The sequence below is a fragment of the Homarus americanus genome, unplaced genomic scaffold (genome assembly GCF_018991925.1).
Source record: "Homarus americanus isolate GMGI-L3 unplaced genomic scaffold, GMGI_Hamer_2.0 scaffold57980, whole genome shotgun sequence".
Taxonomy (NCBI): Eukaryota; Metazoa; Arthropoda; class Malacostraca; order Decapoda; family Nephropidae; genus Homarus; species Homarus americanus.
In genome coordinates, this window is record NW_024716703.1 from 16,771,626 (window position 1) to 16,786,747 (window position 15,122).

Consider the following 15,122-nt stretch of genomic DNA (forward strand, 5'->3'; position numbering starts at 1 on the left):
TTCATTAGGCCATTCACCATTAAACGGCCACACATGACCTTGAAAAGCAAGTCAAGGAGAGGTCTAAGTAGGTCAAGGGCAATCTAGTTACAGTTTATACTAATATATTGTTACCAAAGCCCTGAGCCTGAACACAGCAGCTGTAGAGGCTGTTATGGTGAAGGAACACTTCAATCACTGGTCAACAGCCAAAATGGTTCACATATGAGATCATGCTCACACAACTAATTTCATATTGCTGAATTCGAATCTGATATTTGTTTTGTTCTATCAGACCAGGTTTTATAAAAAAATCAATAGGTACAAATATTTAATATTCCATCACGTGTCGTGCAAAAGATGAGATTATCTCATGTGACTGTGCTTTCATGACTAATTTCATATTAATGAATATTAATTGGATGTTTCATTCTACCATCAGACCTACTTTCTTAAAGAATAAAAAAAATAGCAAATATAGTAACATTATCGCGTCATGCAAGATACAATTTTAAACCTATCACAGATAAGCTCATAAAAAATTGTACCAAAAAACATAAGTTCAAATCCTTTATAATGACAAAATATGAAGTTCTAAAAGTGCTTCTGAACTTTACTCTTTCTCTTGTACAGCTTGCTCTCTTCTCGTTGCAGTGTCCAGCAATAGTCGCCCATCATGTTAGGACTGAATTGTCCCTGATATCTGCTCTTCATTATGGCGATATCTTGATGAAATCTTTCGCCGTGTTCATCACTAACGTCTCCAAGGTTACCTGGGAAAAATTCAATATGAGAGTGGAAAAAATGCAATTTCAAGGACATCCTTGCTCCCAATGCATGATAATTCTGAAGCATGGTTGTTACGATTTCTTTGTAGTTGTCAGCACGATAGTTTCCAAGAAAATTCTTTGACACATTGACAAATGATTCCCATGCTTTTTCTCCAGTGGGTTCAATGTTTTGGTGAATTCGCTATCATTAACTAGATACGAATTTGTGGTCCATTCAAGACACCTGCTTTCAACGGCTTCGGAAACCACACCACCTAGTTTCTGAGATAAGTATAGAGTCCCAGCAAATGAATAGCTCTTTTCTGGATCTACAAGCGGATTGTGAGCACAGTTAAACCTTCCAGGCACATCTCTTGGTCTTGTCGGCCAATCCTTTCTCACATAGTGCTCTGCATCAGCTCTGCTGTTCCACAAGCACAAAAAGCACATGTGCTTTGTGTAGCCACTCTGAAGGCCCAGTAGTAAACTGATGACTTTGAGATCGCCACATATCTTCCACTGGTGTTTCTCATACTCTATAGCGGCCAACAGAATTTTCATTGTTTCATAGCTCTCAGTCATTTTTGTTGCGTGTGCTATTGGGACAGATGGAAGCCGATTGCCATTGTGTAAAAGAACAGCTTTCAGAGAGTCTTTTCCTGAGTCTATAAACAGCCTCCAATCCTCTGTCTTGTATGTTTCAGACTTGCAGAGTTGTTGCATGAGAGATACTGCGTCCTCGCAATAACAAAGGTTGTTTGCCATCTTGAAAAATGCAGACAGCTGTCTATGTCGGTAACGCGCTGTAGTGATATGCACTCCATCTTCTAGCAGGTTACGCTGCTTTAGTCTGGATCTTTTTAGTCTGGATCCCAAAACTTCAGCCTTTTCTTTTGACAAGTTTAGGTCCCTGATGCAGGTGCTGGTCTGGATGCAGTTCTTGAGTAAATAGTTTAGGCCTGGTATTTTCAGAGTCATCCTGGTAGTCGTTTTCCATTGAGGTAGAGGTAGAATCGGAATCACTCAATTCTTGTTCAGTCGGTGGATTTGGGACTGGAAGTTCAGCACTGTGCGGTACTGGTCGGATTGCAGAAGCAATATTGGGGTACTGTACCTTGCCTCGTGTCTTGATTTTTATTCCCTTAATATTTGTGAGACAGAAGTAGCAGTCACTACTGTGGTCTTTAGGTTCACGCCATATCATTGGTACAGTAAACGGCATTCCTGAACTTCGTTTACCACACATCCACTCGCTCAGGTGGTTAACACAAGACTTACAGGCTACATGAGGTGCCCATTTCTTGTCTTGGTCACCCAAATGACATTTGAAGTAACTTTTGTAGTTCAGTCGAACAGCTTTTGTGATTGGTTTCTTGAGGCTACCAGGAGTGAAGGCACCACATATGTAGCAAAAACTGTCAGCACCGTTCACACACTTGCGACGTTCCATGTTTTGTTAATTTCAGAGTAATTACAAATCATGCAGGTGTAGATATGCAATATCATGAATCAGCAAACTGAAACAAACAAAAAAGCACAAATCAGGACAAAATAATTGCATAAGTGGAGCCAATGAGCATATAAATTACTGTATGAATAGCATGGTACACTAAATATATAGATATGCTGGTTCTGGAAAACTGAGCCTGATACAGCTATACGAATGTCATAATTGAGTTCAGCACATACAATTACACTAGAATCAGACTGTTTTGATCCAGAACCATGAGAATTTTTTTTTATGTTGACCAGTGAATTATTAACAGTGTTGCTCTTTCCGTCTTCGAGTTCTGCTACATACAACACATACATACATATAGTCATTTGGGCCACGGATAATAATAATAATAATAATAATAAAATAATAATAAAAATAAAATAATATTAATAATAATAATAATAATAATAATAATAATAAAAATAATAATAATAGCAATAATAAATAATAATAAAAATAATAATAATAATAATAATAATAATAATAATAATAATAATAATAATAATAATAATTATAATAATAATAAGTGAAACAGTTAAAACAGTGGTCATTCGAAATAAGGAGTTGAATGTTAAAATTTCTGAAAGCAAAAGTTAGAATGAGAGGAAGCTAAAAATTACTACGTGTGCCACCTTGTAAGTGGTGTGGCACTGTGCCAAGGGAGAGAGTGCTAGTTAGATTCCTGGACCTTGACATGACAGTGAACGGCCCTGAGTATTAGTTCAGGGCCTTGACATGACAGTAAACGACCCTGACTTAAACTGGGTGTCATAAGGCCGCATGCTAGGAACCAAGGGTAGAAGAAGGCCGGGCGTCAGGGGCTGAGGGTAGGAGGCCAGGGTAGGCGGCAGGGGGGGCTGAGGTCAGGCTAGGCGGGGTAGGCAACAGTAAGGGTGGCTGAGGATGTGTTGGGTAGGTGGTGGCACAGGCAGGGGGCTGAGGTAGGAGGCCAACAGGGGTGAAGGGGGGTGGGGGCTCAGGGAGGCGCCAGGAGGGGGCAGGAGGCAGCAACAGTAGAGGGTAGGAGGTTGTGGGTAGAGTCAGGCAGTAACAGGGCAACAGGGTAAGGGCCCAGTAAGGTCTGAGGGTAGGAGGCCAGGGTAGGCGGGCAACAGTGGGGGGCGCTGAGGCAGGAAGGCCAGAAGGGCTGAGGGTAGGAGGCCGGGGTAGGCTGGGGGCTGAGGGGAGGCCAGGTAGGGGCAGCAGTAAGGGGCTGAGGGTAGGAGCCAGGTAGGCGGGCAACAGTAAGGGGGGGCTGGTGGGAGGCCAGGGGGCGGGCAACAGTGAGGGGCTGAGGGTAACAGTGAGGCCAGGCAACAGTAAGGGGCTGAGGCCAACGGGCAACAGTAAGGGGCTGAGGTGGGAGGCAGGGGTAGGCGGGCAACAGTAAGGGGCTGAGGGAGGGTAGGTGGGCAACAGCAAGGGGCTGAGGTGGGAGGTCAGGGGCAGCAACAGTAAGGGGGGAGGGTAGGAGGGGGGAGGCGGGCAACAGTAAGGGGCTGAGGGTAGGAGGAGGCCAGGGTAGTAGGGAGGCACAGTAAGTGGGCTGAGGGTAGGGAGGCCGGGGTAGGCGGGCAACAGCAAGTGGGTGAGGAGGAGGGCAACAGGGCTGAGGGTAGGAGGCGGGGCAGGCAACAGTGGGGGCTGAGGGTGGGAGGCCGGGGGTAGGGGAGGCAACAGTAAGGGGGCTGAGGGTAGAGGCCGGGGTAGGCGGGCAACAGTAAGGGGCTGAGGGTAGTAGGGGCAACAGTAAGGGGCAAGGGTAGGAGGCCGGGGTAGGCGGGCAATGGCTGAGGGTAGGAGGCCGGGTAGGCGGGCAACAGTAAGGGGCTGAGGGTAGGAGGCCAGGGGGCAAGGCTGAGGCAACAGTGGGGGGCTGAGGTAGGAGGCCGGGGAGGCGGGCAACAGTAAGTGGTAAGGAGGTTGGGGTAGGCGGGGGCAACAGGAGGGGTTGAGGGTAGAGGGCTAAGGGGCTGAGGGAGGAGGAGGTCGGCGGGCAGGGCAGGCGGGCAACAGTAAGGGGCTGAGGTTAGGCGGGCAACAGTAAGGGGGTTGAGGGTAGGAGGCCGGGATAAGCGGGCAACAGTAGGAGGCTGATGGCATGGCCAAGGGTAAGGGATCGGTGTAGGTGGCTTAGGTATGAGGCCGGGGTGGGTGGGCCACAAACCAGGCCTGGATGCCTAGAGCAGGCAGACAGGTGGTGCCAACAAGGCGGTGCCGCTGCCAAATCCTCGTCGCTCTTAATCTGTGTGCATTCTGCCAACTGCCTGCCGCTAGTGTTCCATCAGTCCTTCCCTCACCCATCACAACCTTCCCCTCCCACCACAACCTTCCCCTCACCCATCACAACCTTCCCCTCACACAACACAACCTTCCCCCTATACATTACAACCTTGCCCTCACGCATCTCCTCTCCCATCACAACCTTCCCCTTACACATTTCTACCATCACAACCTTACCCTCACCCATCACAACCTTACCCTCACCCATCACAACCTTACCCTCTCCCATCACAACCTTATCTCCCATCACACCATTCCCCCACCCATCACAACCTTCCCTCACACAACACAACCTTCCCCTATACATTACAACCTTCCCTCACGCATCTCCTCTCCCATCACAACCTTCCCCTTACACATTTCTACCATCACAACCCTACCCTCACCATCACACCCCTTACCCTCTCCCATCACAACCTTCCCCACACACATCTCTCTCCCATCACAACCTCCCCTCACAAATCACAGCCCCAACACATCACACAACCTTCCCTCACACATCACAACCTTCCCTTACATCACAACCTTCCCCAAACACATCACAACCTTTCCCTCACATCACAACTTTTCCCCAATCCCATCACAACCTACCCCTCACACATCACAACCTTCCTCACCCATCACAACCCTCCCCTACACATCACAACCTTCCCCTCTCCCATCACAACCTTTCTCTCTTTCATCACAACCCACCCTCACACATTACAACCATCCCTCACATATCACAACCTTCCCTCACCCATCACAACCTTCCCTCTCCCATCACAACCTTCCCTCACCCATCACAACCTTTCTGTACCTTCAACCTGTCACCCCACAACCTTCCTCACCCATCACAACCTTCGAATCTCACACCACAACCCTTCCCATCACAACCTTCGAATCTCCACCACAACCTTTACCCATCACAACCTTCCCCTCACCCACCACAACCTTCCCCACACTTCACAACCTTCTCCTAACACATCACAACATTCCCTCACATCACAACCTTCCCCTCACATCACAACCTTCCCCTAACACATCTCCTCTGCATCACAAATTTCCCCTCCACATCACAACCTTCCCCACACTTATCAACCTACCCTCACACCCCTCTCCCATCACAACCTTCCCCTCTCTCATCACAACCTTCTCCTAACACATCACAACCTTCCCCTCACATCACAACCTTCCCTAACACATCTCTCGCATCACAAACACATCACAACCTTCCCCTACACATCACAACCTTGCCTTCCCATCACAACCTTCCCTCACCCACCACAACCCTTCCCAACCTTCACAACCTAGTCCTCACACATCAAAACCTTCCCATCACCCATCACAACCTTCCTCACACATCACAACCTCCTCACCCACCACAACCTTCCCCTAACCCTTCACAACCTAGCCTCACACATCACAACCTTGCCCTCTCCCATCATCACATCCTTCCCTCACGCATCACAACCTCACACATCACAACCTTCCCTCACCCATCACAACCTTTCATCTCCCCACACAACCTTCCCCTCACTCATCACAACCTTCCCCACACATCACAACCTTCCCTCACCCATCACAACCTTCTCATCTCCCACCACAACCTTCCCTCACCCATCACAACCTTCCCCTAACCCATCACAACCTTCCATCTCCCACCACAACCTTCCCCTCACCCACCACAACCTTCCCTCACACATCACAACCTTCCCTCACCCATCACAACCCTCATCTCCCCACCACAACCTTCCCCACACATCACAACCTTCCCCAAACACATCACAACCTTCCCCAAACACATCACAACCTTCCCCCACACATCACAACCTTCCCCTGCACCCATCACAACCTTCCCTCACACATTACAACCTTCCCAAACACATTACAGCCTTCCCTCACATCCCTGCCTCCCACATCACAACCTTCCCCACACATGACAACCTTCCTCACCCATCACAACCTTCCCTTCACGCATCACAAACCTTCCTCACACCTCCTCGTCAATCCCTCACCCATCACAACCTTCCTCACACATCACAACCTTCCTCACCCATCACCCTCACACATCACAACCTTCCTCACACATCACAACCTTCCCATCGCACATACAACCCACCCTCACACATCACAACCTTCCCATCTCCCATCACAAACTTCCCCTCACCCATCACAACCTACCCTCACACATCACAACCTTCCCTCTCCCATCACAACCCTCTCTCATCGCAACCCACCCTCACACATTACAACCTTCCCTCACACATTACAACCTTCCTTCACATATCACAACCTTCCCTCACCCATCACAACCTTCCCCTCTCCCATCACAACCTTCCCTCTCCCACCACAACCTTCCCTCACCCATCACAACCTTCCTCACACATCACAACCTTCCCTCACCCATCACAACCTTCCCTCACCCACCACACCCTTCCCATCTCCCACCACAACCTTCCTGTCACCATCACAACCTTCCTCACACATCACAACCTTCCTCACCCATCACAACCTTCCTCTCACCCATCACAACCTTCCCTCACCCACCACAACCTTCTCATCTCCCACCACAACCTTCTCACCCATCACAACCTTCACACACATCACAACCTTCCCCTCACCCATCACAACCTTCCCTCACCCACCACACACCCTTCCCCATCTCCCACCACAACCTTCCTGTCACCATCACAACCTTCCCTCACACATCACAACCTTCCCTCACCCATCACAACCTTCTCCTAACCCATCACAACCTTCCCATCTCCCACCACAACCTCCCATCTCCCACCACAACCTTCCCCTCACCCACCATAACCTCCCTCACACATCACAACCTTCCCTCACCCATCACAACCTTCCCTCACACATCAAAACCTCCCCACCCATCACAATTTTCCCTCACACATCACAACCTTCCCTCACCCACCACAACCTTCCCCTCACCCATCACAACCTAGCCCTCACACATCACAACCTTGCCCTCTCCCCATCACAACCTTCCCTCACCCATCACAACCTTCCCCTCACACATCACAACCTTCCCTCATCCCATCACAACCTTCTATCTCCCCACCACAACCTTCCCTCACCCATCACAATCTTCCCCTAACCCATCACAACCTTCCCCATCTCCCACCACAACCTTCCTCACCCACCACAACCTTCCCCTTCAGCACATCACAACCTTCCCAAGCTTCTCCTCTCCCATCACAACCTTCCCTTCCATCACAACCTTCCCTCAAACATATCCTCTCCCATCTCAACCTACCCCTCACCCATACAACCTTCCTTCACACAACACAACCTTTCCTCACACATCGCAACCCTTGCCCTCTCCCATCACAACCTTCCCCACCCATCACAACCTTCCCCACACATCACAACCTCCCCACCCATCACAACCTCTCTCATCTCCACCACAACCTTCCCTCACCCATCACAATCTTCCCAAACAACACAACCTACCCCAAACACATCCAACCTTCCTGCACCATCACAACCTTCCTCACCCCAGCGCAACTGTCCCCACACAACACAACCTTCCTCACACATCACAACCTTCCCTCACACATCACAACCTTCCCCAAAACACATCACAACCTTCCTTCACGCATCACAACCTTCCCTCACACCTCTCGTCAACCCCTCACCCATCACAACCTTCCCTCACCCATCACAACCTTCCCCTCACACATCACAACCTTTCCCTCACACAACACAACCTTTCCCTCACACATCACAACCTTTCCCTCACACATCACAACCTTCCCCAAACACATCACAACCTTCCCCTCACCCATCACAACCTTCCCTTCACGCATCACAACCTTCCCCTCACACATCACAACCTTCCCTTCACCCATCACAACCTTCCCCTCACACCTCCCGTCAATCCCCACGCCCAATGGAGCGAGGAATGCCCAACCTAGTCGTAAAATCTTGAAGTAGTAGTTACTATGGATGCCACTGCCGGAATATCGGAGACACACATGCACGACAGAAGACCAGCTCCACCTCTAACCTGCCTTCGGAGTTTTTTTGGTTTTGTTTATATGTTAATACCAACACCCCAAGACCCGCTCCATGTGTTTGCGTGATAGTCAAAGTGGATCCCATACGCACACGTGGCTTCCGGTCACTTGGCCGACAGACGTTTGGCCGACGGACATTTCACCGACGGACATATCACTGACAGAAATTTGGCCGAGCGGACATTTAGCCGAATGGACAAATGGCCGAATGAACAAATGGCCGAACCTAACCTAACCCAGCCTATACAAATATGCAAAAAAGAATTTTTTATCATGTAAATGAATCACATTGCAATTAAGTTCTCTTTTTATTCTGTGTTTTATAAAGCAAATACATTGCAAAGAAAAGAGAAACAAAAAATTAAAAAGGTCATATGTCCATTCGCCCAAATGTCCGTTCGGCCAAATGTCTGTCGGCTCAATGTCCGTTTGGTCAAATGTCCGTTGGTGAAAAGCCCGTCGGCCAAATGTCCTTCGGCCATCTGTCCGGCCAAGGCACACGTATATTAAGACTTCTTTACATACAAAAAGAGGACTCGATCGCCTTTACTTACCCAGCTATAAAGTCATGTACCATTAACAGCTCAATGTAACCATAAGCTATATATATATTTTTTTTTGGGGGGGGGGAGGAAGGGGGATATCTAATAATAACGGAATACCTACAATTACTGACACACCTGTATTACACTGTAGGTTGACATGCCAGTATATCACTCTCTGTTTGTAATTAGGTTTTAATAATCAAAATCAATCTGAACCTTTGATGGTGTCATGGTATATAATCATCCTGCCTGTCCACGAGCCCATGATAACTTTGTGAATACCACGTAATTTAAAGCTCATGTTCATACTAAAAAGGGAGGCTCTTCTAAGACGGTTTTTGATGACTCGTGCAAGAAAAGGACCTTGCCACTCCACCCACAAATATAATTACCTATTTCCAGGAGATCTTGACACACTCACCAGTGACAAATGTTCAGGTCCACATAACAAATGCTCAAGTGTTTATCTTTCAAGGGTAGAGACCTCTCTTTGATGCTGATACGATATGATTCCAATATCATACGAACATTTTTTTAAACACCTGGCTGAGAAATAATTACACTTCGTGCTATATATATATATATATATATATATATATATATATATATATATATATATATATATATATATATATATATATATATATATATATATATATATATATATATATATATATATATATATATATATATATATATATATATATATATATATATATATATATATATATATATATGTTAGGAAATTAATTTGGACGGTGATATATTCTGTGAAGTTGTTCAGTTTGACACGTTTAGTGAGAGTCCTGACATACCTAAGTCTTGGAAGCCCCGTGTCTACTACAGTACTGTGTCTTAGTGTTTGTTGTTGAGACTGTTCATTAACTCAATGGTAGGGATAAACAGTTTAGAGAGCACGTAATGACACACACATATATACACCATCCTCAAACTTTAAAGGCTGAGGCCTGGACACCCTCCTGCGTACGTGAAGTTAGACGTCTCATTCTTATTCGAACATCTTATATTCAGGGTCTCAAAAAAACATATAACTCGAGCCAAGACGCGAGGCATGTTTGTATCCAGTACAGTTCTGAAACTCTCCTTCTCTTGCCCAAAGATTGACGGAAACCTACCATAATGGAGATAAGTTTTATCTCATCTAACACAAATATTATGACAACAGAATAAAGAAATATAAGAACGGATTACAGTTAAGATCTCAACGGTCTCTGGAATAAAACAAAGGATTGGGGAAGATCTTTAAATCAAACAGCAAAATCCTCTTACATCTGTATACAGCTAGTCACAAAATATTTATATGATGGTAAGACATAAATATATAACTATGGCCTTTATTATTACCCCCATAAGAAACTTTCACAGCAAAGAAGTCAAAACAGTGTCCTGTTTCTCTTAAGTAATAAATTCCCGAATAAAGTGTATCCAAGAGGTTTCAATCAGTCTATTAATCAAATCCTTTAAGAGATCCAATTAAAAAGTTAGTTACAGAAGTATCGAACTCCCCTTGAGAGAAAATCCACACAAGAATGTCTACAACACCAGAATCCGACGCCAAATAACTTCCTCTCTTCTTTCCGGTTCAAATCCGGAGAAAGATTGAGGAAAAGACTGAGTGAACCCAGGAGGAAAAGCAGAATAAACAGTGTGCCTATCCCGCCCCCAGCAGTAGCAGCAGGCTCCTCCGTGTGTCCGGAACATGAGGGAGCGCCTGGCTCTACATTCGTAACCATACACGTAGTGGAGAGAAATGTTAAGATCATTTTTGAGTCCTTTCCGAAGAGAGAAATTCATAAATAAGTATCTTGAGGAAGAACTCTCGTCACAGATGTGCAGACCCAATGGAGCACCGGACAAGAACTGCTCCGTCCTGACCCAGCGCCGAGTCTCTAACAACACCCGTCTATCCGAAAGCCAAAGCTACTCCCTACCATGTTCAGCAGGCCATAAAAAAAGCCTCGCCTCCTCCCTCAATGCCTCCACGGAAGGTATGAGAAACCTGAGAGGGTTGAATATATTGAGATTTAGGAGCAGAGCGACCCACCACTGAGGACCCTCGACTACCTGAACCCTTCTGCGATAGGGCTACGTCCTTAAGAGAAAACTTTTCAACGTATCCAACTATTTTGGTTAAATATGTTAATGTAGAAGGAATTATCATATGTAACGTTCCTCACTCTGGAGGAACTACAATCAATGTTGGGAACAAGGGTCAGGTTAAGTAACACGGAACTAGACGAACATGAAGACGAGTAGTGAGGTCAAGAACCCAAAACATAGGCACTAGTGTTGGGTGAGGAAGACTCACACTATGATAGACCCCTCAGCTGAAGGCTCACTACATTCAGTGAATACTTACCTCTGGTACCTTGAGCCTCTGTTACCATCTTGTGACCACAAGTACAGCAGCAAACGATTAAAGGAAAATATCAGAGAGCCAACTGTTCTTACTTCTAAATAATTATAAGGAGCTGAAAAATCTAAACTCTAAACAGCAATATACAGCAGAGACAATATTTCTCAGAGCCTTGATGTTGCAACAGACCACTCATAATAACTAAGAAGGCAAGGCAATGGTCTTCACAACACAACACACTATCCAAGATCCTTCTACCATCTGTACATTTATTGAAACGAACCAGCCCAAAGTGTAGCAGATATGAACAGGATATCTCAGTGGAGTAAACTAACCTATACAAAGATCGTATAAGTTTTATCACCTGAAGAAACAAAAACCTTTATGAAAGTCCAAATCAATTATAATCTAAACGTTAATTAAACACAGTACCACATAACTTATAAACTGATCAAGTAAATTCAAGTTATGTATGATAAGCAAACAAACAACATCAATGAGAGGAATATAAAAAGAAGAAGAATTATTGAGCCTTAACACTTCTCTGGGATGCAAGAACCCTTCACGTGGGAGTCTCAGTCAGCGGCAACACAAGTACACGCAGCCATAATCCATATCTGGTTAAGGGCCAAAGGACCTACTTACTCACGCTGAACGACCCAGTCCACTACCTACCGACTGACAGATCCCCTCAACGGGTTCCTCCGAGTTCTTATGTGGAACAAAGAAAAGCATCTAATATCGTCTCGACAGAGGATATTACAGTAGACCCGATAAAACATAAAAGATAAAATCTCAATAACATTCCCGAACTTATATCGTCTCTAAAACTGAAATTCTTTACTGTAATTTTATTTCATCCCAAACAATAAATTAAACCAATAAATAAAACAATAAATAAAATAAAAAATCAATAAAATGTTACAGGAGAGATAACTGAATACATAGAAACCAAAGTCCGTCTGTGATGTAAGCCAACACGAGTCGTATATAAAAACCTTAAACCCATTAAACATTTGAAAGACTAAACCAAATTCCATCAAACACCTATGTTAAACCAAAACCCATTAAAAACCCAAAACACGAAAATTAAACCCATTTTTTTTTCATTTATTGGGCACTCCCCTACATCCTTGTGCAAGGTGAAGCGCAGAAGCGTTTACAGTGCCCAACAGGGAAGCATGCTAAGTTCATGCTTGCCTTTATGTCTCATGAGTTAGGGCGTAGAAGTCTGAAGAGTCAAGGGCGTAGAAGCCTGAAGAGTCAATGGTTTATGTCATCAAGTTATTGGAAGCTCCAACAACTTGTCCCTGAATACGAATTCGCAACTTTCAATTTACAACAGGTACCTACTTTACTGCTAGGTGAACAGGGACGAAGGGGACTAGAAAGAGTGTCCAAACAACTTCCACCGGCCCGGGAATCGAACCCGTGACATCTTGCTTGCGAGGCAAGAACGGTACCGCTCTACCACCAGCTCCCCATTAAACACCTCAAACCACTAAACTTAAACCCATTAAACACCTCAAAACGTTAAACTTAAACCCATAAAACCCCCACAAATTTAAACTTAAACCCATTAAACACCTCAAAACATAAAACTTAAACCCATTAAACACCTCAAAACGTTAAACTTAAACCCATTAAACACCTCAAAACATTAAACTTAATCCATTAAACACCTCAAAATATTAAACTTAAACCCATTAAACACCTCAAAACATAAAACTTAAACCCATTAAAAACCCCAAAACATTAAACTTAAACCCATTAAACACCTCAAAACATAAAACTTAAATCCATTAAACACCTCAAAACATTAAACTTAAACCCATTAAACACCTCAAAACGTTAAACTTAAGCCCATTAAACACCTCAAAACATTAAACTTAAACCCATTAAACACCTCAAAACATTAAACTTAAACCCATTAAACACCTCAAAACATTAAACTTAAACCCATTAAGCACCTCAAAACATTAAACCTCAACCTATTAAAAATCTCAAAACTAAAAAATAATACTCGACGATAATTATAATCAATACTTCACAGAGTTCCTCCGACCCTATGAACGTGTGAGGCCGCTCGTTAATAGTCTTATAGGAGATGCTTGGTCGAAAGAATTCAATGTCACAGAATTCCTTTGGTCTTAGAAATGTTAGACGGTGTGAATTCAAAGACAAAATTCCAATGGGTTTTATGAATGCTGTACGAAGTGAATTCAATGCCACAGAATTCTTTTGGTTTTAGAAAAGTTAGACGGCATGAATTCAATGCCACAGAATTCTTTTGGTCTTAGAAATGTTAGACGGTGTGAATTCAAAGCCAGTACTCCTAAGACTGTATCAGCTATGGGAGAAAGAACAAGAATTTCACTACGAGATTGATAGAACTCTCTCTCTCTCTCTCTCTCTCTCTACTTTTTTCCTATCGTTTATTTTCATATCTCGTGTTGCATACAATCGTCAAAAAGAAAGAAAGAAAGACAAGAAAGAAAAGAAAAAATGAAAGAAAAAAGAAAGAAAGCCTTAAAACTCCCCGGGAAAGAAAATATTGTTGTAAAGAAGTGAAGGAAAAGTACCAAATACCAACTTCTAAAACACATAGTCTATTGTCCCCAAGTTCGGACGATAAGGCATAAATTGGTAATACGTTATGTGGACCGTCCAAGGGAGTCGCTTTTTTTTGGCTTACTCTCGACCATAAGATTTACTGCAGTTATATTATTATGCGTATTATTATATACACTAGAATTCGGGAGGAGATAGTGGTGGAATCTGTCTCTGTCTCTCTCTCACACACACACACACACCTACACACACACACACACACACACACACACACTGTATGTTCCTTTACCTTTCTCTAATGAAGGCTTTTGTTAAACCACCAATGTATGTAATAAGTCATTTATGTCCAATGTATATTTTCAGCCTTCGGGCTGCAGAACTTTTTCAATAAACCGTCAATTATTATTATTATTACACTTTCAATTTGCTTCACCTAACCTGACACAACCTGGAACAACCTAACCTAACCTCACCTGACATAACCTAACTCAACCTAACCTGACACAACCTAACCTAACCAGTAACTTGGGACTTGTCTTGTTCATCTTAACCACAAATTATATTCTGACAAAAAAATAACACGGTAACCTTACAAAATAACTTGGGATAACCTTACAAAAATAACTTAGGATAACCTTACAGCAAAAAAATATCTGGCAATATATTAACAAGAGAAAGAGAGAGAGAGAGAGAGAGAGAGATCAGCGTTGTCAGTGGTGATCCAATACGCCTCCACGACACGACAATACACAAATATCACTCACCAAGTTGCACAAAAGCCTCAATCGTGGTTTAGTAGGCCGAGAGCGTGTCCCCACCATGATGCCTCAACCATTCACAAGTGAGTCGTGCTGGGGAGCCTCGGGAGAACCTTCACACAGTTACATAGGACGGTCTATATGGTTGGATTCCTCCTCCTATCAGACCAGCCTGCATAAGACACACGATCACAGCAGCAATTATTTACGAATTGTTTTTTTACTACAGAGTCTAAAGAGAGGACTTCCCATCTAACCACTAGAGTCTTAAAAAGTCTTGAAAAAGGAAGACGAGAAAAAGTTGACTACGGCCAGAAGCAGGTGG